Source organism: Brachycentrus maculatus, unplaced genomic scaffold, assembly GCF_059751285.1.
Source record: "Brachycentrus maculatus isolate JH-2025_06_01 unplaced genomic scaffold, ASM5975128v1 h1tg000213l, whole genome shotgun sequence".
In the NCBI taxonomy this organism is placed as follows: Eukaryota; Metazoa; Arthropoda; class Insecta; order Trichoptera; family Brachycentridae; genus Brachycentrus; species Brachycentrus maculatus.
The window spans coordinates 363,530-388,854 of NW_028280964.1; the positions used below are offsets into that span (position 1 = coordinate 363,530).

Genomic DNA, 25,325 nt, shown 5'->3' on the forward strand with positions numbered 1-25,325 from the left:
GTTTGGGTATTGTGTTGTATTTTTGTACCCATCTTTCTTCCCCTATAAAAATATTAGACCATTTGAGAAACCCCAAGGAAGTAAAACAAGAAAAAACAAGAAAAAAACGTCATAAAACATTTTTTTTCACGAGGCTGTAAAAACGAAATCTTTTTAGTATTTTTTTTAAAGCCGCAAATTTTCATATTTTATTAAAGAGACATGTGTATTTTAATTTTTTTTTTCCAAACTTTAAGTCATCAATTGCATTAATTAAATACTTTAATTTTATTTCAATCTTTAGATCGGGGCATTGATAGTTTAAATCCAAATTTTCCGGCCGCCATCTTGAGTAAAAAAAATTGAAAATAATTAGGTAACCTTGTATAACTTATTTCCCTTTTAATTCTGTAAATTATTAATTATTCTTGAGATCGATATTTTTTGTCTGAAAATTGAAAAAGGGAGTTTGAATTTAATTATGTTATCAAGGTCATCTTCAACTCAAGTGATAACAAAAAAAATTGGAAACAACCTCTGAAAATATTTGTCAATAAAATATACAATGGTGAAATGCCGATATTATATGTAATGAGAAAAATATCGATTGAATTCTAAATTATAAAATCAAAGAAAATTACGACCCCGAGTAGGAAATCTGTTGATTTTTTCAAAAAACATTGACCACATTTCAAAAGCGAGATATTTCATTGAATAGCATCACCTGTTGTCAAAACAAATAACTATTCTGTGTATGTATTAATCAACCTACATTTCAATGCAGTTTCCTACGTTATCGACATAATCATACAACAAAACACAATAGATGGCAGTAGTTGCGCGTTTGTAACCAAATCGCCGCCATTTTCGCTCAGCTGCGCTGGGAGTGGCTGTCAACTGGCGCTGCCAGTCGCGAAACTCCGAGCGGTAAGGTCTAGCGAACGGGAGTTTTGTTCTGGGAGGACGTGTGTGTCGCTTGTGTTCGTCGGTTTGATTTTTAATAAATAAAAGACAATAAGTTCGTTCTACACCAAGGTTTATATCGAGATATAATTCAGGTATGTCGAAAGATTCTTTTTCGCTAATTTGATCGCCGACTAATTTTATAGTTCGCTCACTAAAACGTTTTGTAGTTGCCATGTGCAAATGCGTAAGGTACGACTACTCGTAGTAAAGGTATACGGTACACGCACCGGCAGCTCCTTCCTATAATCTTTGCACTGTTTACATCGTCAAATAAATTATAATATATTTATAAATAACCTGTCGACTTACGAAAACTTTACGCAAACATTTGTAAGATGCAATCTTGAAAATTCCCGTCGAAATTCTTTTCCGGGGACAGTCTTGTAATCTGTAATCTGAATGAAGTAAATAAACCCGTCTTGTAGGTGTGAGTGTGGGATTTCTGTGATGAGGAAATGCATTTTGATCCCATTTTTGTCGATTTTCTGGTAACTGTCGTATAATGTTGTTAGTAATGTTTTATTTTGATTTTAATTTTAACGCGGAATCAAGTGTATACGTAGGCTAGAACGCAACTATCAACAAAAATGTATTTTTATGCACTGCGTTGGTAGCGTTGTCATTGAACTATTGGCCGTGCAATAATGCCTTATTGTATATGCATACATATATTTTTTTTAATATACATAAAAATATATTCATATGAGTATAATAGTTATATATCCAGGAATTAATATTGGGAGGGTACATTATTGCTATTTGATCAAAGTACATATTTTCTTTTCTCTTTTGCAGTGTTGTGCAATAATTTTGATATTATTGGTGTACGTTGTAGAAATTCTAAGAAATAACAAATTTAACTTTGTACATGTTTTACTTAAAAAATATTTTAATGATTTAATGTAATAAATAACATATTTTTATTAATAAATAAATATATCTACACTTTCAGACTCAGGTATTATATTAATTAACTTAAGGTCATAAGCCTTGTAAATACACAGAATTCCGTATTCTTCTTCATCTTTATTTAGATGTCAAAAAGTTTAAAAAATAAATATCTCATTTAAATACACCCAAAATGTTGTTATATTAGGTATTTCTTCTTCTCTGCATAGGGCACCGCGTCAGATAATGCAACGTTATTTTCACCATAATTTACATTAAGCGTGATCAGTATTCTGCTTCAACAGCCGGTCGAGATGAACAAAATTTATTTGATATTGCAGTGCCTATAAAAATATTCATCTTAATGATGACCTCGCTAGATAATGAACCTTGAACCTCATGTTTTCTAGCCAAACGCGCAAACCACTTTTCTAACACGGAATAATTATGAGGAACTGACTAATTTGGAATTATAATTAGGAAATGCTTTGGCTGACTAAAAACTAAATTAGAATACATATACATATGTATATATATATATATATATATATATATATATATATATATATATATATATATATATATATATATATATATATATATATATATATATATATATATATATATAATATATATATATATATATATATATATATATATATATATATATATATATTTATATATATATATATATATAAATATATATATATATATATATATATATATATATATATATATATATATATATATATATATATATATATATATATATATTATATATATATATATATATATATATATATATATATATATATATATATATATATATATATATATATATATATACATATGTAATGCATATATATATATAATACATATTATACTTCTTATCAAAGATTGTGCGACAAAACAGACTTATTTTTTACTATTTATTATTTTATATTTATTTTTTAAATATAGAGTGTGTTTAAAAAACACCAATGTAAACGTATTAATGTATGAACTATATAGTTTTAACCCAAGATAACTATATTTGAAGATACAATGCCATTTGTGTATCGCACAATATTGACATATCGCTCTCTCCTTTCAAGAACGTCATAAATCAAAAAACTTGATTTTTCAGGAGAACGTTTTTAAAGTTTAAAAATTTAATACAATGCATTAAAAATAAATATCAAGCCACTTACTGAACTTTTTACTGTGCAACAGATCTTTTTAGGTAAAACCTGAAGGTTTTTCTCCATTTGAAAAATATTTAGTATATTTAAAAAAAATATTAAACAATACCTTTTCTTCAAAATACAAAAACAACCCTTTCTGCCCTGTAGCGGGTAAATATTGAGTTAAAATTATGCCTCTTTGGCTGGGATATAGTACAATTTCTGGGAATTCCGAAAATTGACAATTTTTGATTTATGACGTTCTTGAAAGGAGTGGGCGATATGTAGTAGCTGTGCGGAATAGTGATTTATAGTAAAATGTCTCTTACATTAATTCCTAATAAACCAAACTTAAGTGCCATGTAACCGGTCCCTATTTTTAATAAATACTTTTGATAAGTTTCACGCTACGTACAGTACGCTCGGCTGCCGTTCTGGAGGTCCCGGGTTCGATTCCCAGGGGGGGGCTGAAATATTTTTAAGTGATTTTTTCACTCTAATATTTATACAATATTACCCTGGACTGGTACCTGAAGCGGAGGGCTGATCACCTTTCCTTCATGTGTTAACGAGCAAGATAACACTGTGTTTATATGATGCAGTGGCCTATGCACCATTGGGGTGCGGATAAGGGTTTGAAGAAGTTTTATGTTTTTAATTGCTGGTACCTGAAGCGGAGGGCTGATCACCTTTCCTTCATGTGTTAACGATCAAGATAACACTGTGTTTATATGATGCAGTGCCCTATGCACCATTGGGGTGCGGATAAGGGTTTAAAGAAGTTTCACGTTTTTATTTGCGTAGTCCGCCAGACGAATTTTTAGTTATTAAGGGTTATTAAGATTTTTACATCCCCCGACAGCCTAGAAATTCAGAAAATGCCGACAAAAACTTTTGCGACGCTTTTGTGAAATAATTTTCTTTTGCGAAAATAGAATCAGCCGGAGGAAATATTGGCCACAGAAGTTACCTGTTCACCCCGCTCCACCCGCACCCTGTTGCGGAAGCACCGCGTTTCGCCGCTAGCGAAACTCCCACCCCCATTTCCCCAGCCATAGTTTTCTAACAAAATCAATCATTTAGTACGTATTCAATTTCGCAATTCCTTTTAATTAAATTCATAAATACAGAATATAATTTCAAAGGTATTTGAGGCTGAAAGGAATGTCTGAACAAAGGATAATTGAAAATATTAAGACCGGTTCTTTAAGATGGTATGGACACGTGGACCGAATGGATAACGAGAGAATGACTAAGAAAATATATGTGGCGAATGTGAGCGGTGGAACAGAACGAGGACAGGCGAATAAAAATTGGCACGATCAGATCAATCAGGACCTAAAATCTGGTGGTGTAAAAAATCTGCGTAATCGGAGGCCATGTATGACTAGATGTATGGATGTGAAGGAAGCTCGGCTGTCCAAATTTAAAACACAGTAAGGGACATTTTTTTTGTAGTACGTTTTTTTTGCATTTTTGGGCTAAGTAGAATCTACTTAGTCCAAAAATGCAAAAAAAACATACTACAAAAAATGTCCCTTACTGTGTTTTAAGTTTGGGCAGCCGAGTTGGTGATGTGACCAGTCTGATGATGTCGGTTACGACGAAACCCGGTTGCAAATAAAATTCATGTGGAAAAAATTACGTAGTTTTTATTTCATTCCACCAAGAAATGTCAGTACAAAACTTAAATTTTCTAGTTTCCTTTGCCTCTTGGGATTTTACATGGTTGTGTTCAATCTAGGGTCGCATCAATTTGAAACAGTGATAAGATATAAACAATGGATATGAATTAGCGGTTGGCACGCGACAATTCCAATAGAGCCGTCTCACGCCAACTTGCAGTGAAATCTATCCAAACGACTCACAATCAGAATATTTTATATTTTCTCAAAGAACCCGGTGATTATCACTGCTTTGAGCCAAGCTATATTTCGATAAACACGGCATTATTAAGCTATTTATCTCTCCAAATGGAAAGCCCGCTAATAAATGGGTGGAAAATATAACGACTACAATTTAAATATTAGTTTTTCTCAATGTATTTTTACTGCGTTCAATAGCGAGGTGATGAAGAAAGGCAATTTTCAAAACGATATAACGCGTATTTATTTTTTTATATTTGAACCAATACTGTCTGTGTGTTAGGGTATGTCGTGCTATTTGCTATTATTGGATTAAGTTTTTATCGGGCTATAATTTGATTTGATATTTTTTCTGCCTTATAAATATTTGTTCCGGTGTGTGTTATACACAGTGAATGCATTATCACATATCAAATATAAGTAAGCTAACAGCTTTATATAAACTAGACCAGTGGTCTCCAAACTCAATAAGGATGTTACTTTCAGAAATTGAACTTGTCTGGTGGGCTACCTATACAAAGCTACCTCTTTATAGTTTTTTTATCATCTTCCCTTATCGTACCATACATAATATTTTCATATTAGTTTAAATAAAGTAGAACATCAGATTTAAAAAAAAAACATAAAATGCCAGATTGTATGACAAAGTGTATGACGCGGTTCACATCAATTGTAATACATCGCTGATCGTATTTTACTTCCTCTGTACGCATAAATTGTTATACCTACCATAAAATATATCAACCTGCCCCACCTAAAGTGCTCTAACAACATTTTTGTCAATTTTGAGATATTTGGTGTACGTTACCAACTGACCGTTATCTAAAAATATAAATAAACAAAAAAATAATAATAAATTACGTCTAGTTTTCAGGCGTATAAAACGCTATCTACATCGAATTTTCGAAATGAACTGCACTCCTAAAACGCTAACTACATAATTTAGACAAAGCATAAAGTTTTAAAACGATTTAATACATTATTTCATCTATGTTTTTATTTATGTTTTTTTAATGTATAATACTAGTTTAGAATTTCAGATAAAACCGTTAATTAATAAAATAAAAAAAAATACGTTGAAAAAATCTTCGAAGCTCTCTCCTGTAAAGAAACAGATTTGCAGATAAAGTACTTTACGTAGGGGCCGTCGATATATTACAGCGGCAACCTTTTAAGCATTTCGTTGAAATTTATCTCATTTTTTATTTATTTTCGGGGTTCAATAATAAAATTTACTAGGCAAATTTAATATCCTACGCGAGCCACCGAAAAAGCTTTGGCGACCTACCGGTAGCTCACGAGCTACCGTGTGGCGATCACTGAACTAGACTATCTCAAAAGAAGTAGAAATACTCGCAACTGCAGTTACACGTTTGAACGTTATAGTGTTTACACAATTTTCAATCTCTCTACCGGAGAAGATTTTTTTAAAAATTATATCGTTATCATTTAACTCTTCCGCTCAATATAAATATTGATAAGTAAAATAAATATGATCAGATCCGATAGCGTTACCGTTAGCATCCGCATTTATTCGAAAGATAATGTTTCAATGAGGTATTTTAAGTTGTATTAACCTTCTTCACCGGAAGTATTTAAAAATTACGCATGCTTCAAGGGCGATATTTGTAAGACACCGTCTTGTTCACAGAAATATTGTATGTACCTAATAATAATATGGAGCTCGCGACAAATTAATGATTTGCGGTCAATAACAATGACTTCACGAATCGTACATATTTTTTACAGTTTTTGAAATGTTAATTTTTAATTTGTGAGTTTCTAATACAGGATAAAAATTCTGTTTTCTTAGTGTTTTAAAAATTGCGTTTTTTTTCTTCTTTGCGAAAGTGTTTTTTTAAAAGCGTTTTTCACTACCTTCTCTTTAACCGGCTTTTTCGCTATTTGGCCCTGGGTCGGTCCGCCAAGGCCGGTTAAGAGAGCGTCTACTGTAATTAAAAAAATGGAACCAAATTGCCTGAATGCTTGTCAAGTTATCTAGTGGAACATTGTTCTTGGGCAGGGATGGCGAACGTTTTTGAGCCTGAGTGCCAATTTTTTTTTTCAATTTGTCTCGTGATATACCATGGAAATAAAAATGCATCAAATGTGTGTGTAACTTTATATTTTTAATATAAACAAAGCAATAATACATCGAAGAAATAATTAAGTACTCATTAATGGGAAAATAAAAGAAATTAAAAAAAATACCTAAATGAAAGGAAAATATGTGTAGAACCTTTAAAACTTCATTATAAGTGAGATGTTTGTTATTGGATGCTAGCTAGATGGCAATTTTTTTTATCTCGGTTTCATAGCTGGTAGTTTTTAATAGAATACAAGCAGTAGTACTTTCGTCTATTTAAATAGGTATTTAAATAGCTATTTAAATGTGTTTTAATTTTTTTTTAGACTATATCTTAAACTTTTTAAAAAATATATAAATAATTATTTTTATTTATGTTTTCTCTTCATTCACGTGTCATTTAAAATTTTCTTGCGAACCTATGGCACGCGTGCCATAGGTTCGCCATCCCTGTTCTAGGGGGATTTCATATCCCTCTCTTAGGTTAGTAAGCGTTAGCCGGGTCCGATTGCGAACGTCGACCCCTGGACCGCCATTTCCAGTAAAAGATTTTAATTATCCAACGAGAAAGTTTTAATTGTTTCGCTCGAATCTTGGACTGGGGTTCTCACTTAAGGGAAGTAAGCTTATGGAAATTTCCCTGCAATTATCTCGAAAGATACTTGCAATAAAGATTATCTTCAAAATACTTGCAGGATATTACCGTCTTACTCAGCCGCGCGTCAAATTCCGCTCAATTTATAAACAATATTTAACTACAACATTTTGAGTGTGTCCAAATACTTGTTCAAAGTTTCTGCTCAGTAAAAAGCTTCTTCCCATCTCACCAATAGATGTCTCTAGTGAAGCTCTAGTGATTCAAGAATAATGTTTCAAAAATTGGTTCATCATATAGAACTTCCAAGAATTTGAGTAGTGTGGCTGTCAATAATGGGTAGAATTGGTGAATGTTACACGTGCGTAAAGTGATCACTTAAACCAGCCTATGACGGTCGTCAGCCCCGTAAATGCCCAGACTTCCATATTCTTCTTCATCTTTGATGAGATGTCAAAAAATATTTAACTATGTTAATTTATCAATGTCTTTTTTAACACATTAAGAATTTCGATTAATAAATACATTTTATCGGATTTTAATTACCATTTAGTTTGATTGTTTTATATACAGGGTGGTACAAAATTAATTATCCTATCGGAAGATGTTATAATTTTTGCAAATGGCGTTGTACGTCATTTGTATTTGAAATTTGTAAACTAGACAGCTGCAGTTTACTTGTAAATTATTTTTCTAAATATCTTTTGCCTTTAATAGGTTTTTCTTCTAAAATTCCTCTTTTTTTGTTGCTGTTTTAATTTATTTGTTTAAAATATTAACTATATTCGTTGCATTTTTTTTTAAATGTGTTCAAAGTGCTAGATGCGACGAATTATACCAGGCAATCTGACGCTGTACCAAAGGGAAAGTAAACCGTGTTCTTCTTCTAACCCATATCCGCACTCAATGGTGCATAGGGTACTGCATCGTATTGTCGCAGTGTTATCTTGATCGTTACATGAAGGCAACTTCAGGGACCAGTCTAGAGTAGTATTAGTCCAGAGTAGTATCAGTCCAGAGTAGTATTAGTATTAGTATTAGTAGTAGTTTTAAATAAATATTCGAGTGTTAATTCAAAAATGTTTATTTATCCCCCCCCCCCCTGAGAATCGAAGCTGGGACCTACAGCACGGCAGCTTAACACGCTAACTATTACACCACGGAGGCAGACTACCATGTACTTGGGTTTTATTATTGTTTCGTCTAAGAATAATTAAGGTATATCTTCATATTATTTTTGACATCTCAATACAGATGAAAAAGAATATGGAAGTCTGGGCATTTACGGAGCTTACGACCGTCATAGGCTTGTTTAAATGATCACTTTACACACGTGTAACATTCACCGATTCTACCCATGATTGACAACCACACTACTCAAATTCTCGAAAGTTCTATATGTTTGATCCAATTCATTCTTCATCTACTTTGAGATGTCAAACAATAACATGAAAAATAACTCCTATCATTGGAAAATCCAGATTTATGAACAAGTATTTCGACACACTCAAAATGTGTTTTACGAAAATGGCGCTTAGAGAAATATAATCATTATGTATTTGATTATATTTCTTATTAAAATAGCGAACGTTTCGACTGTATCTTTTTTTTTCATTCATCCGAATATCATAATCGCACCCGTAAAGCTTTTAGTGAAACATCCTTGTTTACTTAATGGTTTCCTGGGCATCCTTACTTCAGCGCGCTCGTATGTAACTCAACAGTGGTTTCCCTTCATTCGTCCTCCCTATAAATACAACAATAGTCGGCACTGTTCGTTCCTGTTTACCCGTCTCTGGATAAAAGTAATCAAACCGCGCACTAATGGCCGATCATATATTCGAATAACGATCTTAATCTCTGCCAATATTGAATGAATATATCCTCACATTGTCTATGTGCGATTAAGTCTTGCTTATTTAAAACCCTACATTAGACGCGTAAACGTATGTATTTAAAAAGAAATGCAAATTGTAATCAATGATAACCTAACAAGGCTAAATGATTGTTCGGGCAAAAATCGCTAACTAATATTATACCTACAATTTTAAAAAAACCTAGGGATAGGTCGTCGTTGGCCTGAGCTGTTAATGCATGTACATGTCGCTCACTCCTTTCAACAGCGTCATATATCAAAAAACTTGATTTTTCAGATCGTTTTTAAAGTTTAAGAATATAATAAAATGTATTAAAAATAAATATCAAGCCACATATTGAACTTTTTATTGTGCAACAGATTCATTTTGGTAAAACCTGAAGGTTTTTTCTCCATTTGAAAAATATTTAGTTTATTTAAAAAAATAAATAAACAATACCTTTTCTTCAAAATGCAAAAACAAAACATTCTGCCCTGTAGCGGGTAAATATTAAGTTAAAAATATGCCGCTTTTGCTGGGATATAGTACCTTTTTTGGCATTCCGAAAAAATTATTATTTTGGTCATCTCAATATTTGTCCGCCTCCGTAACGTAATGGTCAGCACGCTCGGCTACCGTTCTGTACGTCTCGGGTTAAAGATCAAGATTATACTGCGTTTATACTGCGGATCACTTTTTCTTAATGTGTTAAAGATCAAGATTACACTGCGTTTATATGATGCAGTGCCCTATGCACCATTGGGGTTCGAATAAGGGTTTAAAGAACTTTTGAAAAACAACATTTGAACACCATAATTATCGTATTGTCCTCATTGTGAATCATTGAATGTCATAATTATCATCTTTTACTCATGCTGAATATTATAATTATCATCTTTTACTCTTACTGAATATCATAATTATCATCTTTTACTCATTTTGAATATCATAATTATCGTCTTTAACTTATTCTGAATATCTCGATTACCGTATTTTACATTTTTTACATATAATAATACTTATATACTTATTATGAATCTCTGAAAATCATGATTACTGTCACCTACTAATTTATTCTGAATCTTCAAATATCACGATTACCGTATTTTTCTTACTATGAATCCTTGCATATCAGTCATAATTACTATGTTTTTTACCAATTCTAAATCTAAAAGATCATACTTATTGACATTATCTTGATATAATTTATAAAACACATACATTTTAATTTCACTGCAACCGATACGACAGAATTATCGAAACATTGTCGAAAAAGTTTGATTTACAAAATATTTGTGATCAACGCCAGTGTATTATTATTTTAGCCAATAATTATTATTTTATTTTCACACAGTTACAAATAGTATAGTGAGATAATCATACTGCTCTGCTACAGTGATTATCTTGCCTCCATTCTGCCCAGTTTTAAGACGCCTTTCCGCTATCTGTATTTACACAAATTTAGTCACCAAAATTCTGTTGTAATGAGAGTATATACTTTCTCTCGTCTTACATACGTACACACTTTTATCTATGCAAATACCCGGTACTAAAAGAGTGAGTGTTTGATCTATTCTCGTGCATACATGAGTAACATACGTCTGCAACTCAGAGATGCCGCGCCGCGAATGTATTACCAGTCGTTGCAAATATATGTATTCTACATACATTTCAAATCTAAATGTGGCCTCTAAAAAGCTTTTTCTAGATGGGAATTGCATTTATTATTTACCTTGCTTCTGATGTACAAGGTTTATAGATCATTAAGTGAATCTTAGTTTCTTCTAACTTTAAAAAAAAATATTTATTTTAATCTGTGTTGGGAACAGGAGTGGTAATCTAGTGTGGGCCAATCAGAAACATCTCAGCATTTGCTCATTGCAAGTAAATAGCATTGCGATTTGCTCTTTTTGACATGTTAAGATAAATTAAGAAACATATGGAAGTCTGGGTATTACAGGGCTTCGACCTGTCATATACTGGTTTAGTGATCACTTTACACACGTTCACCATTCTACCCATGATTGACAATTATGACTACTCAAATTTTCTCCAAACTTAACTTAAGTCCTAAATATCTTCTTCGTCTGCCTGGCTCCATCCAAACTTATCGTTTTTGACGACTGTTGAAGTCAGCTCTCCTCATCATCGGATTGTAGGTCCTTCTATTATTTTCAAACGTCACCTTGGCCATGCTTTCGAATCATGTTATCTTTCTGTAGCATCCATGAGTTCTTTAGAGATATCTTTTGAGGAAGATCAGGTTCTAAAATAATAAATAAATAATCTTTAAAGCAATTGGGTGCTGAAATACTCCAGTATTGTCTGGCACATTACCGATTATTTCACGACTGACCCCAAGCAGGCACGATAACCGATTAATCGTTTTTTCTTCCAGACAGATATTAGATCGAACATACTCGAACAACACTGAACATCCGATTAAATTTGTGGAGGTCCTCACCAAAAAGTTGCATTTCACAAATATTGCACAAAAACGTCCTTTAAATACAAATCTAATTAAAGTTGCGTCAAAACGTGACCAATCCTGTATTAAATCAATATGAAACTAACTAACCATCACGTCGCTTCCCCGCAGGGGTAGGCAGAGAGAATAGAACGCCACAACACTCTGTCCTTGCAAACATTCTTCGCCTCTTCCACGTTCATGCATCTCCTAATACATACCCGCCGATTGTTTCGACTCCTAACCTGGCCACTTTCAAGTATTTGGCATACCTGATCGTGCCAAGTTTTTCTCGGTCTTCCTCTGCTCCTTTTTCCAATTACATTCGCCTCATAAATTTGTTTTACCGATCTTTTGTCACTCATTCGTTCTACGTGTCCAAACCATCTCAACACACCTTTCTTAATTTTATCGATAATGCTTGTCTCAGCTTTGCATTCCTTCCTGATTTCACTATTCGAACATCTATCATACATCGTTTTGTCGCACATTCTTCTGAGAGATCGCATTTCGACTGGATTAAGTCTACTTACATTTCGACTGCATTCAGCATACAGTAAACCAATATGTTATATCGCACCAAAACGTAACAATTTTTACAAGCTAGAATTCCTGATTACTTTAAATCATTTATAATGGAAATGTAACGTTTTAGTGAGGACCTACACATATAATGTAACTACAGAGGGCAAATTTTATGAAAGAATATTTACGCTCCGATCGTGAGAGGACGCAATATCCTTTACCTTTGCGAGCCCTTATTGGGGTTGTATTCAAAGAAATCCCTCCCTTTATACTGAGTAATATTCCAACTAGACCCTTAGGTATTGATAAAAACATGTTTGCTGGACCTCTCTTTTCGCCCAAATCTGTAATGAAACTTTTAAAAACCTTTTTGTACTTTTTTCCCGGTTTGCCTTTGAGATTTCACTCTCATGTCCGTTTTCCTACAACTTGTACATGTTATTTGATCGGACATTATTTTCTTTGCGCGCATCAAAATTATCCAACTCCGTAGTGTAGTGGTTAACGTGTATGGCTATCTCACTGATTGGCTCGGGTACGATACCCGGCGGGGTTTTAATAAATATTTGAGTGTTTTTTTACTCTTATATATAATTGGAAATTGGTACCTGATGTTCTAAACTGATCATCCTGCCGTTATATTATTAACGATCAACGTAACACTGTGTTAATGCCATGTAGTGTCCTATGCATCGTTTGGGGTGGAAAAGGGTAAGAAATAGACATATTTAGATTACTAAAAAAAATGTTTTTTGCAGTCAATTTGTGGCACATTTAACAAAAAAAACTATAATTTAAAAATAAAACTCAGTTTTTACCACGTTTATTTTTTGTGCTTCTCGGATGGATATATACTGTGTTTGAATGAGTATATGTATGAGTACATATCCAACCCTAAAGATGACAAGGTGCTTGTCGAAACCGGTTGAAGAAAAGTACCAAAAATAAAAGCGGTTGAAAACAAAGGTTTAGTTTTATTATTTTTTTTATAATTTTTACCGGCCACATTTTAATATGATTTAATCAATGTAGATCGAATAGTTTATTTTATACTTTTCTTAATGCCAGTTACTATTTTCTCTTAAATAAATATATCCTTCACTTATTGTATTTTGTTTGTTAGAGCTAAAATCACTCGTAAACGATTGGAGCTTTAAAAATATATATATCTTCTGAAGTTGTTTGTTACTCGTACACAAACAAAAAAAAATCAATCATTTGCCTTACAAAATTTATTTTTGTTGTGTTTTTATCAATATTCTGCGCCTGAATACACTAAAAATAAAAATAAATTACTTTTCACAATTTGGAAATTTTACACGATTCGATACAAAGTTGGTGCTCTCTTAACACGAACGATATTCGGCTGTCCAAATTTAAAACACAGTAAGGGACATTTTTTTTGTAGTACATTTTTTTTCATTTATGGACTAAGTAGACTCTACTTAGTACAAAAATGCAAAAAAACGTACTAAAAAAATGTCCCTTACTGTGTTTTAAATTTGGACAGCCGTATTATTACTGGCGATGAACACACTCCGATAAATCAATGTTATGCTATGCTGATTCACACTCGTACTTTAGATATATTTTTCTTTTCTTATTTTATTTTTATTTGTATACATTTATTTAAATCACAATTTATACATATTTAGAACTTTTTTTTGCATAGACCCACCAAGCCACCTTGTGTGTCTTGTCGGTGGAGTTCTTTTTAGTACATTTTTATTGTTTTTAACGATTTTAACCTAATATAGACACAAAAAAGAGAAAAAATTCAGAATATAAACATTTTACAATTTTCATAAAATTAACTCTTGATAATTTACCCATTCCTTTATTTTGCCTTTGCTCCATATTTTATTTTGATCTCTAACACAAATTAAAAATGTTCGGAACGATATATTGCAGTGTTCGACTCCCATATTTACTGTTAATTCTTGGGACTATCAAACCTTCATGTGTTGATCAATATTATACGGTTGATCAATATCACCATAAAAGAGTATTCTTCGCCTCGACCTCCATTCACTGTGTGTATTGCCAAAGCGTTAGATTAGCCGAAACGATGGAACTATTTTCACTGCGCATGAATATTGGCCCATTCAATGTGAGGTATATTATTCGCTTCCCCCGACGAGCCGCTATTAAAACCGTATTCCAGGTATTCATATTCATAACAAGGGAAGGTAGAATGAACGACCCTTAATAAGCTTTCGATAACGCGGTGTGCTGAAATCATATTTCCGAAGCCATTGTCCTACACTAACACCCATGTAATTTTAAATACACCGTGTTTATTTATTCTGTAATTTTTTTTTTTTACAAAGTATTGATTTTTTTTTTTAAATGATGCGGAATGCATCGAAACACGTGTCACAATAGATTTTAAGAAATAGTGGTATTTACCAAGTAAAACTTAATTATTTTTGTTTAAATGTTTGGATACAATTTCTGGGTGTAGCCATTCCTGTTCGTTAAATAGAGGTTTATCTTTAAATGCTGTGGCTAGTTCAAGGAGATTAAAATAACGTTTGTCTTATGTTTGAAAATGCCATAACAAGGCGAAACAGTTGTGACAATATTGATTTTTATGTGTTTTTTTAAACAATAAAATACAACTTAGTAGACTCAAAAAAATCTGTCTTTGATTTAATATGTAATACATAATTTTATTATAATTTATATTTGAAGAACTAACTTTGTAATTTTCCATTTTATAATTAAAATGTAACTTTGTTTTAAAATCATTTATAGTGAGTTTAAAACAAAGTTATATTTCAAATACATAATTTTATTATCATTATCCACGTTCTTATAAGCGACCTTGAGGTAGTATTTTACGATAATATAGGGGGTAAGGATCAGCTTAATTCTTTTTTGTATGTCTTTTCGTCACAAGGTCACACTTTTAACTGGATCACATAATACATCCGTATGTAAGTTTTGTGTCACACCGCCTCCAGGCATACGTAATCCGATGTGTCACTTGTGACGGGTCAACCATCCGTCATCGTGCGAGATGTGACAGCCGGACAAATGTAAAATATTCCCCCGTGGATACCAGCTGTCTGCCCATCACCGGTCAGTGTTCGGTATTAGGGCAGATTCCGGTAACGAACGCTGCCCGAATATCCGTTGTTTACCGACCTCTCAAGATGAATGCATAGCGTGTGTTAAAACTACAACATTTTGAGTGTGTCCAAATACTTGTTCACAAAATCTGGATTATCTCCAATTACAGGAGTTATTTTCATATTATTTTTTGACATCTGATCAAAGATGAAGTTATTTTTAACTCATCTTTATTGAGTTTGTAATTGGTTATCAGACCGCTGAAATGGTTTTAATAGGTTGTTTTAAGTTTTACACGCAAATGGGTGAAACTTATTAAAATTTAATATTTTTTGAATATTATTTTTTGACATCTCATCAAAGATGAAGAAGAATATGGAAGTCTGGGCATTTAGGGGGCTGATGACCGTCATAGGCTGGTTTAAGTGATCACTTTACACACGTGTAACATTCACCAATTCTGCCCATTATTGACAACCACACTACTCAAATTCTTGTAATTTCTATATATATGAACCAATTCCGAAACGTTGTTCTTAAATCATTAGAACTTCACTAGAGACATCTATTGGTGAGATGAAAAGAACCTCTTTTATTGAGCAGAAACTCTTTTAGTAGTATGTGAGATCCGAATCCTGGATTATAATCCGTAAGTGCCCAGACTTCCAGGTTGTCAATAATGGGTAGAATCGGTGAATGTTACACGTGTGTAAAGTGATCACTTAAACCAGCCTATGTCGTCAGCCCCGTAAATGCTCAGACTTCTAAATTCTTCTTCATCTTTGATGAGATGTCAAAAAATTATGTGTTAAAACTGTCTGCGGTGTAATTTTTTTAAAATTTTGACAACCTTGTCACGTCTGATAAATTGTAATCTCTAAAAAAGCAACTATTGATCAAAATGTTCGAAACTTATAGATTATCGATAGATCAATGACGCTTATTATAAGAAGCACCTCTCGTCTGACGTGTGACTTTGGAACGCGGATCTGACTTGGGAGGATGCAAGGGAGCTGGCAGCCGACAGACAAGTTTTGAGACAGTTTGTGGACTCTATATGCTCCACATAGGGAGCGGATATGATTTAAGTAATTATAAGAAGCTCGATTGCAAAATTGGAGTCCCGGTTTCAATTTCCACAAATTAAAAGATCAACTCAAGAAATATTTATGTTAAATTAGTCTGAGTGTTTGTGGTGTATTTTTCATATCGCTCACTCCTTTCAACAACGTCATATATCAAATATCGTCAATTTTCAGTTGTGCATGTTTTCGGAATGCCCAGAAAATGTACTATATCCCAGCAAAAGCGGCATATTTTTAACTTAATATTTACCCGCTACAGGGCAGAAAATGTTGTTTTTGCATTTTGAAGAAAAGGTATTGTTTAATTATTTTTTTTTAAATTTACTAAATATTTTTCAAATGGAGAAAAAACATTCAGGTTTTCTCTAAAAAGATCTGTTGCACAGTAAAAAGTTCAATAAGTGGCTTTATATTTATTTTTAATACATTTTATTATATTCTTAAACTTTAAAAACGATCTTCTGAAAAATCAAGTATTTTGATATTTGACGTTGTTGAAAGGAGTCAGCGATATCTACTTTCCCTATCCTTACTATGCTACCTGCAAGCAACCCTCTAAATATAGAGGCTTTGCGTGTTATTCCTTTTAACTAACTAATTAACCATCACGCCGCTTCACCGCAGGGGTAGGCAGAGAGAATAGTACGCCACACCACTCTGTCTTTGCAAACATTCTTCGCCTCTTCCACGTTCATGCATCTCCTCATACATACTTGCCGATTGTTACGACTCCTAACCTGACCACTTTCAAGTATTTGGCATACCTGATCGTGCCATTTTTCTCTGTCTTCCTCTGCTCCTTTTTCCAATTACATTCACCTCATAAATTGGTTTTAAATTCCTTTTTTAAATTAAAAAAGCGGACAATCATATAATACGTCATCATATAATGCCACTAACTAATTAGAACGTTTCAATAGCGAAAGCTATTAACAGAACGTTAAAATCTTGCTAGCATTTCGCTGTTAATACTTTCATTCCGTGCATGACCCTGGCAGGAAGAGGCGAGGCATTGCAAATAAGATCACAATGAGACCGCGGCGGAGCTCGTGGGTGATGCTGGACCGAACAAAGGTCCCCGTTATAATTGCGACAATTTATTATTGCGATGCGTCCGATGCTCAAACGGAATGCACATGGACTGGAGAGAAACAAACGCTTCGTTAGCGTCTAAATCCACAGCGATAAAGTCGATCATGCCTCCTCAGTGCGTATTTCAACTGCAGACTAGCATACTTCCCTTCGCGCGGTGATTCGTTTAGCTTTGCAGTTATTATAATAAATCACGTGTTATTACTTATTATCGTATAATGATGTTTACTGTCTGCTTAATTGTTTCGTACTGGAAGTATATTGTATAAAAACAAATTAATTCAAAATAAAAAAAAATAATTGTATGGTAATTATTAATTATTTTCGTGTGAATTAAATTTACTGTCTCCTTTATAATTTCGTACAGGAATTGAATTGTGTGTACCTACACATTTTTAAAATTTTCCTTTATTTGGTAACTTTGAATTATTTTCGTACGAATTGAATTTACAGTCTGCCTTTAAAGTTTAGCACTGGAAGAAAATTCAACAATTAAAAAATTCAACAGTAAACATTAAAAAAAATATTTGATAATTATTAATTATTTTCGTGTGAATGAAATTTACTGACTGCCTTTGTAGTTTCGAAATAAAATTTAATTTTATATAAAAACTTTTAACATTTACGTTACTTGATAAATATGTATTTATTTATTGAACTTTTTGTAAAAAAATGTCAGAATAAACTTCATAAGCGACATCTAAAATCGTTTTTCGATCATGTGAGCTTCTTTTACTAATTATTTCACATAATTAGATAATGCCTGAAAATATCAAGGTACGATACACATGCTCAAGCCTTGATGGCTTGAGCATGTGTATCGAATGAGTAAAGAAAGAAGGCGAATGTGGTTGGTAATAGAAGCAGATGAGGACCGAGGAAAACTTGGCATGATCATGTATTTAAACTACTTAAAAGCGGTCAGGTCAGGAGTCGGAATAGTCGGCGGATATGTATGAGATGCATGAATGTGGAAAATGTTAGGCGAAGATTTTTTGCAAAGACAGTATGGTGTGTTCCATTTTCTCTGCCTACCCCTGCGGAGAAGCGTCGCGATGATTAATTCCTTTAGTTATTTCGTTAGGCTAAAATAAAGTGTAAATATATATACAAAAATATATCTTTTGTTAGTTTATAATATAAACTATTATTTACACATAATTTACATCACGAATATATATTAACATCTTCTTACAGTAAGCAAAACATTTATTTTAAAATTCTTTTAGACTCTTTTCATTTTTCATACATTCAGGCATCTCATACATTTTCAAACCCTCGTACATTTAATAATTTTGCGACTCGATATGGTAATTGAGCCTTACAAAAAGTACAAACATTTTATTTTGTAAATCTATAATAGGTACATCTTGTTTTTTTTCAGGATTAAAGTCTACACCGATAAATAAACCGTTTAGCTTTATAAAAAAATTCTCTCTTTGAAGCCATTAAAAAACACTACAAACTTTGTACGTTGTTATTACGCAAAGTTGACTTTGAACAACCCATTTTAACTTCCTTTATCCTAAATAAAATTGTAAGTTTATCTTACTCTTTGTTTTATCTAACAAGCCATTGTTATTTCGTACCGGAGTTTTGAACATTAAAAAAAATATTACGGTGAAATGTTATTTCGGCACTCCGTTTGAATATTCGTATATTATTTCAGTGAAGACGCTTGAACGAATATTTCTTTTTTGACTCGGTATTAAGTTTGAAGGCCGCGTATCGTATTATTAAACACAATTTATATAAATTTATATATAATTTATTATTTTATTTAATCTAGTCGTAAAAAACATGCCGTGTACTAGCCTCTAATATGATGTCTTTATTCATGTCTTTTTCTTCCTAGCTCCATCTCAACTTATCGTCTTTGTAGACTGTTGGGGACAGCTCTCCTCGTCCTCAGGTTTTAGTTCCTTCTATCATTTACAATGTCACCTAGGCCATGCCTTCAAATCATATTATCTTACTGTAGCATTTTTAGTCTTCCTCTAGATGTCTTTCGAGGAAGAACCATCTATGTTTAATTATTTATGTAAGTGACTATAATAATAAATAATTTAGGATAATTTATATAGCGCCATTTTCGTTAAATACTACCTCAAGGGCACCTATAAAGAATCTATACGACGCTTTTAATAATTATGATGTTTTTTCACTAACTGATACAGCTGTCATCTTGTGGTAATATCTATCCATTTTTAATTTAAATTACACTTGGTCTATACCACACATTTAAACAAAAATAATTAAGTTTTACTTAGTAAATACCAATATTTCTTAAAATCTATTGCGACACGCGTTTCGATGCATTCCGCAACATTTTCAAATACCGTATTTGAATTTAAATCTAATTTTTGGAGTTGTGTTTTTGGGTCGTTGAAATATGGAGAAGGGGATCAGCTTTTTCTTATTAAAAAATATTATTATTTAAGATGGGGGAGGTTTTAGTCAATGTCATATTGTTAACTTTCTGTTGTTCCGAACCGTTTGAATTTAAGACTACATATTAATATTTTTTAAGATTTCTACGTCATTGTTGTTAAATGAGTAAACAACGTGTTTGAAAATGGTATGGAATGCATCGAAACACGTGTCAGAATAGATTTGAAGAAATGGTGGTATTTTCAAATAAAAAAATACGATGTTTATTGTATATACTTATCCATAATATTTACGTAAAACCATTAAAATAAATATTGTATTGCGTAATTTCTTCAATATTAAAAATACCATTATTGAAACATGTGCATAGACTATGGGTGACTTTGAACACTGTTTACATTCTTTCCGCCATTGCATTTATTTTTATCATCATAATTATAATCAAATATATAACTACCACATACTTCAGGCTTACTCAAGTTGTTTATATTTTTAATTCTTCTTCTCATATAAAAAAAAATTCTCATGTAAATTCTTCGCCTCTTCCATATTCTGAGCACTTTTAAGTATTTATAACACTTGATAATGCCAAGATTTCCTTGGTCTTCCTCTGCATCTATTACCAACCCCATTCGCCTCATAAATTTGTTCTACTATCCTTATTATTTTTTTCTATTTGAACTGTACTAATCGAGATATTTAGTATGCATAAACTTGTCAAACACAAACAACAATATTATCGGTTTCCTCCGATCGAATACAATCAATTTTATACTCCAAACAGTTGTTTGATAATCATTTCCGTTGGAAAATTTACGGCACTTCCGCTGCCCACCTGGCTCGATAACTAAGTCCTATCAAAATAATCCTTGTGTTAGAAATTCAACGTCCCTTTCACCTATTAGACGTAAATCGCCTATTTAAAAATAAGAATAAAAACTATACAGTAAAACCTCGATACAACAGACTAATTGGGGAAGTGCGTGCCGTTAAAGTCCGTTATATAAAAAAAGATTTTTTTTTTTTTTTTTAAATATTTTTATGTTTATATAAACACTGTATTTAGTTATAAATCAACAAAATCTATTTATTGTCTTCGAACACTCGTCGTGTAGCGACGTTGCTGTGTGATATCGACGCGCTTGATTTCGGTAATCCTGTCTTGAAAAAGGAATCAAGTTTTTTTTGCACTTTTGAAGTTCGATGGTTTTTTTTAACACGTTCGCTGCCAGGTTCGGGAAGCAATATTTCACCAGAAGCCACGTACAGTTTTCTTGATAATATAGATAAATATTTTCCATAAGTACAATTAAATGCAAAAGTCTTTAAAATTGTCTTTTCATCCACGCCGATATGACTCCACGCACTCCGTACACCATATGAAAATGTGATTTAAAAAAAAAGTGATTTTAAAAAATGTGGTACTTTTTGGTATCGTAAGGGAAGGGTTATTAACTACAACCTAACTATTAGTATTTCAATGTTTTAGAATTAGTACATAAACCCTGAGGATGACAAGGTTCTTTTCGAAACCGGTCGGAAAGAGTGTACCAATAAAAAGTGGTTAAAACAACGTTGTTTTATTTTTTATAAAGCAATAATATTAAGTTAACCGACCTGATGACGGTCAATAAAATTTAATAATAAAACGTCATTGATGTGACCAATTGATCGAAGCCATTGGGATTTGCGTCTTCTCATTGGCGGCAAATGTTGAGGCAAATAAATGTTGATAATTTTATTGACCTTTCCCGGGTCGCTAAACATTAATCATTTGATAATTATAGCTACACACACAGACAGTAAGAAAAATAGTAAATATTAAAATTAAGATAGCAGTGTGTAGTAAGAAATAAATAGGCTTGTATGTATATGTTATTTAATAATATTAACTTTAATTACTATCTTTTTTATTTAAAATAAAATTGTTTTACGTCTAGGTACACATGCGCATTATTATAAGCTCAAAAGCATGCTATTATTGAGAAATTGGTATGTACTTAGTAGCATGCGTGTACGTGCTTTGATATAAATAAGCATGCTCATTTTAAACATGCTCAAAAATCGACAGTCGTTCGCTTTTACAGCAACTTAATTTTCTTTAAACCCTGGTAACATTTAACGTAATAGTATTTTTCTTCTTTAAATACCGTTTTTGTATCGAAATAAGTTTTTTTCGAAACAAATGCGTATATGGTTTTGAAAAGAAAAGAGTTATTGTAAGGTAAGAGTTAAAAAAAACAAATTTTAAAACATTATATCGTAGTCATACAGGAGAAAGTGACTAAGTGCATTTTTTACAAAATCGTGATTATTGAGTATTTGATATTTTACTAGCTTCATGTTGCCCTGAAAAAAACTCCAAAGCGATTTTAAACTTGGTGTATAATATATTGACTTGTTAAAAATAACTAAGTGCATTGAGGATTGTTTTCTTGCCAAGCAAAAGTGACTTAAATGGCCCTCCTGAAGATTTTACGTTTTGTTAGCTGGTCACTTTCTCCTGTACGACCACGATATATTCTTTTAAAAAATCCAATATATTTGCATTCTAAAAAAACAATTGTGCGCGGCGACACTTTTGGCCCCTTACGCATTCGGTCGCTCACTGAATTGTATGTTTGCGGATACCCCCTTGACACAAACGTACATCATGTATGTAGAGTTGTATGCATGTCTCTGACTTGTCATACTGACTACTCGGTTGTGTCGTTGACTTTAAGCAAGGACATACTAATCAATTGTGCAATAGTGAACGGCGACACTCGCAAATCGTTGATTCACTTAACTCAGTGCTCAACATGCGCCTAGTATAATGCACTTTAGCCCCTCGTTAACGAACGAGTATTCATTTTTCGATGGGATATCTGAACATTGACTTTTATGACTACTATTTTTGTCGCCTATTTTCAAAATCCGCCAGATCCATGTAAGTCGATTTTACAAAAATGCCTAATTCACCGGGTAACATTTGTGTTTAAAAGATTTGTTTGTCTTTAGATAAAATATTATGAAAAAGAGAATTTCCCATTTTTTTTTATTTATTCAGTATTTTAAAAAAAACACGAGACACAAACCGATAATGTCATCTTAATTTTTGACCTATCCCCGCTCTCTGATTGCCCGATATGGGTCAGAAAGCAATTTCCATGAATATAGCGGAATTTGAAATACAAATTGTTTTGAAGGAGTTTTTTTGCAGAGTTTTCAAGTTTATAAATATTTTAAACAAAGACCCCACAATATGCATTCCGAAATAGTATTTTTTTTTAATCTTATAAAATTGGATCTGGCGGATTTTGAAAGTAGGCGGCACATTTGACCATTTGCATAAATAAAATTTTACCTTTTCCTTTAGCTAAAGCCAAATTTTAATGTATTGTGCGAAGATGGATGAAGTGCGGTCCTTTTTTCTTCATCAAACCCTCATCCGCACCCGATGGTGCATTGGGCACTGCACCATAAACGCTTGATCGTTAACACATGAAGGAAAGGTTATCAGCCCTCTGCTTCAGGTACCCAGTCCAGGTAATATTGAATAAATATTAGTGTTGAAAATCACTTATATTTATTTGACCCCACCCCCCTGGGAACAGAACCCGGGACCTCAGTACGGTAATGTAATGGTCCTTTCTTCTTAGTCTTGCGAATGTATAGAACCTCGAGGTGTAGCGGAATTAAGAAGAAAAAACAAAAATACGTTTTTAACATATAAAGGTGTAATGAAACGATAGAATTACAACATTTTGAGTGTGTCCAAATACTTGTTCACAAAATCTGGATTATCTCCAATTACAGGAGTTATTTTCATATTATTTTTTAACATCTCATCAAAGATTGAGAAGAATATGGAAGTCTGGGCATTTACGGGGCTGACGACCGTAAAATCCAGGATTCGGACCTCACATACTTATATAAGAGTTTCTGCTTAGTAAAAAGCTTCTTTACATCTCACCAATAGATGTCTCTAGTGAAGTTCTAGTGATTCAAGAACAAGGTTTCTAAATTGGTTCATATATATAGAGCTTCTAAGAATTTGAGTAGTGTGGTTGTCAACAATGGGTAGAATTGGTGAATGTTACACGTGTGTAAAGTGATCACTTAAACAAGCCTATGACGGTCGTCAGCCCCGTAAATGCCCAGACTTCCATATTCTTCTTCATCTTTGATGAGATGTTAAAAAATAAACGATAGAATATTTATTGAATTACGTCCAAATAATATAATAATAATAATAAAACCCTTATCCGCACCCCAATGGTGCATAGGACACTGCGTCATATAAACGCAGTGTTATCTTGATCGTTTACACATGAAAGAAAGGTGATCAGCCCTCCGCTTTAAGTACCAGTCCAGGGTAATATTGAATAAATATTACAGTGAAAAAATCTATCATATTTATTCTTACCCCCCCTGGGAATCGAACCCGGGTCCTCCAGAACGGTAGCTGAGCGTGCTGACCATTACACTACGGAGGCCGACAAATCAGACAGTAAATTTCCCAACATTTAAAATTCAATGATTCAAAGCCAGCCTCGATGACAGATCGTATGATTTTATAAATACCCAGTCTTTCAATTATCAACTAACTTTGTGATACGGACAATTTCATTGTACATTTCCTTGTGCTCTGAAAATTGGGTTAGCGATTACGTCACATTTCAAAGTCAGCCCGTGACGAAATGAATCCGCTCACTTTTACACGATATGAAATATAAGGCCCACGACTCCAGCGCGACACTTGATTGACGATTTCGTGAGATGCGAGATGTGTAATATACTCGTATTTTAGCGAACGCATGAGATCACATTTCTTATTGATGACCTTCGATGTGTGATACATGTTAGAGATACTTTTAATTTAAAAATTTCAACAGTGAACGAATTCTGGCTGACAATCGAATCACAATGTATTCGCTTAAATGTAGGATAATATTTTATAGTATTTTTGATTCACCTTTCGCTCACTCCTTTCAAGAACGTCATAAATAAAAAATCGTCAATTTTCAGTTGTGCATGTTATAGGAATGCCCAGAAAATGTACTATATCGCAGCAAATAAAATAAGTGGTTAAATAAATATAAGTGATGTTTTCAGTCTAATATTTATTCAATATTACCCCTGACTGGTACCTGAAGCGGAGGGCTGATCACCTTTCCTTCGTGTATTAACGATCAAGATAACACAGTGTTTATATAATGCAGTGCCCTATGCACCATTGGGGTGCGGATAAGGGTTTAAATAAATTATATATATATATATATATATATATATATATATATATATATATAT

General features: G+C 32.7%; 1 protein-coding gene across 5 annotated transcripts in view; it reads left to right on the plus strand.

Annotated features, from left to right (window-relative positions):
- The first annotated feature begins 878 nt into the window (after nt 1-878).
- The window catches only part of LOC148307001 (uncharacterized), a 229,328-nt gene continuing 204,881 nt past the window's right edge, over nt 879-25,325 (plus strand). For 3 of the 5 annotated variants that reach the window (XM_088264046.1, XM_088264049.1, XM_088264050.1), the window contains exon 1: nt 879-1,037. The gene's annotated coding sequence lies outside the window, so the exon portion shown is untranslated. The remainder of the gene's footprint in view (nt 1,038-25,325) is intronic. The other 2 variants (XM_088264051.1, XM_088264052.1) reach the window with 1 other exon arrangement.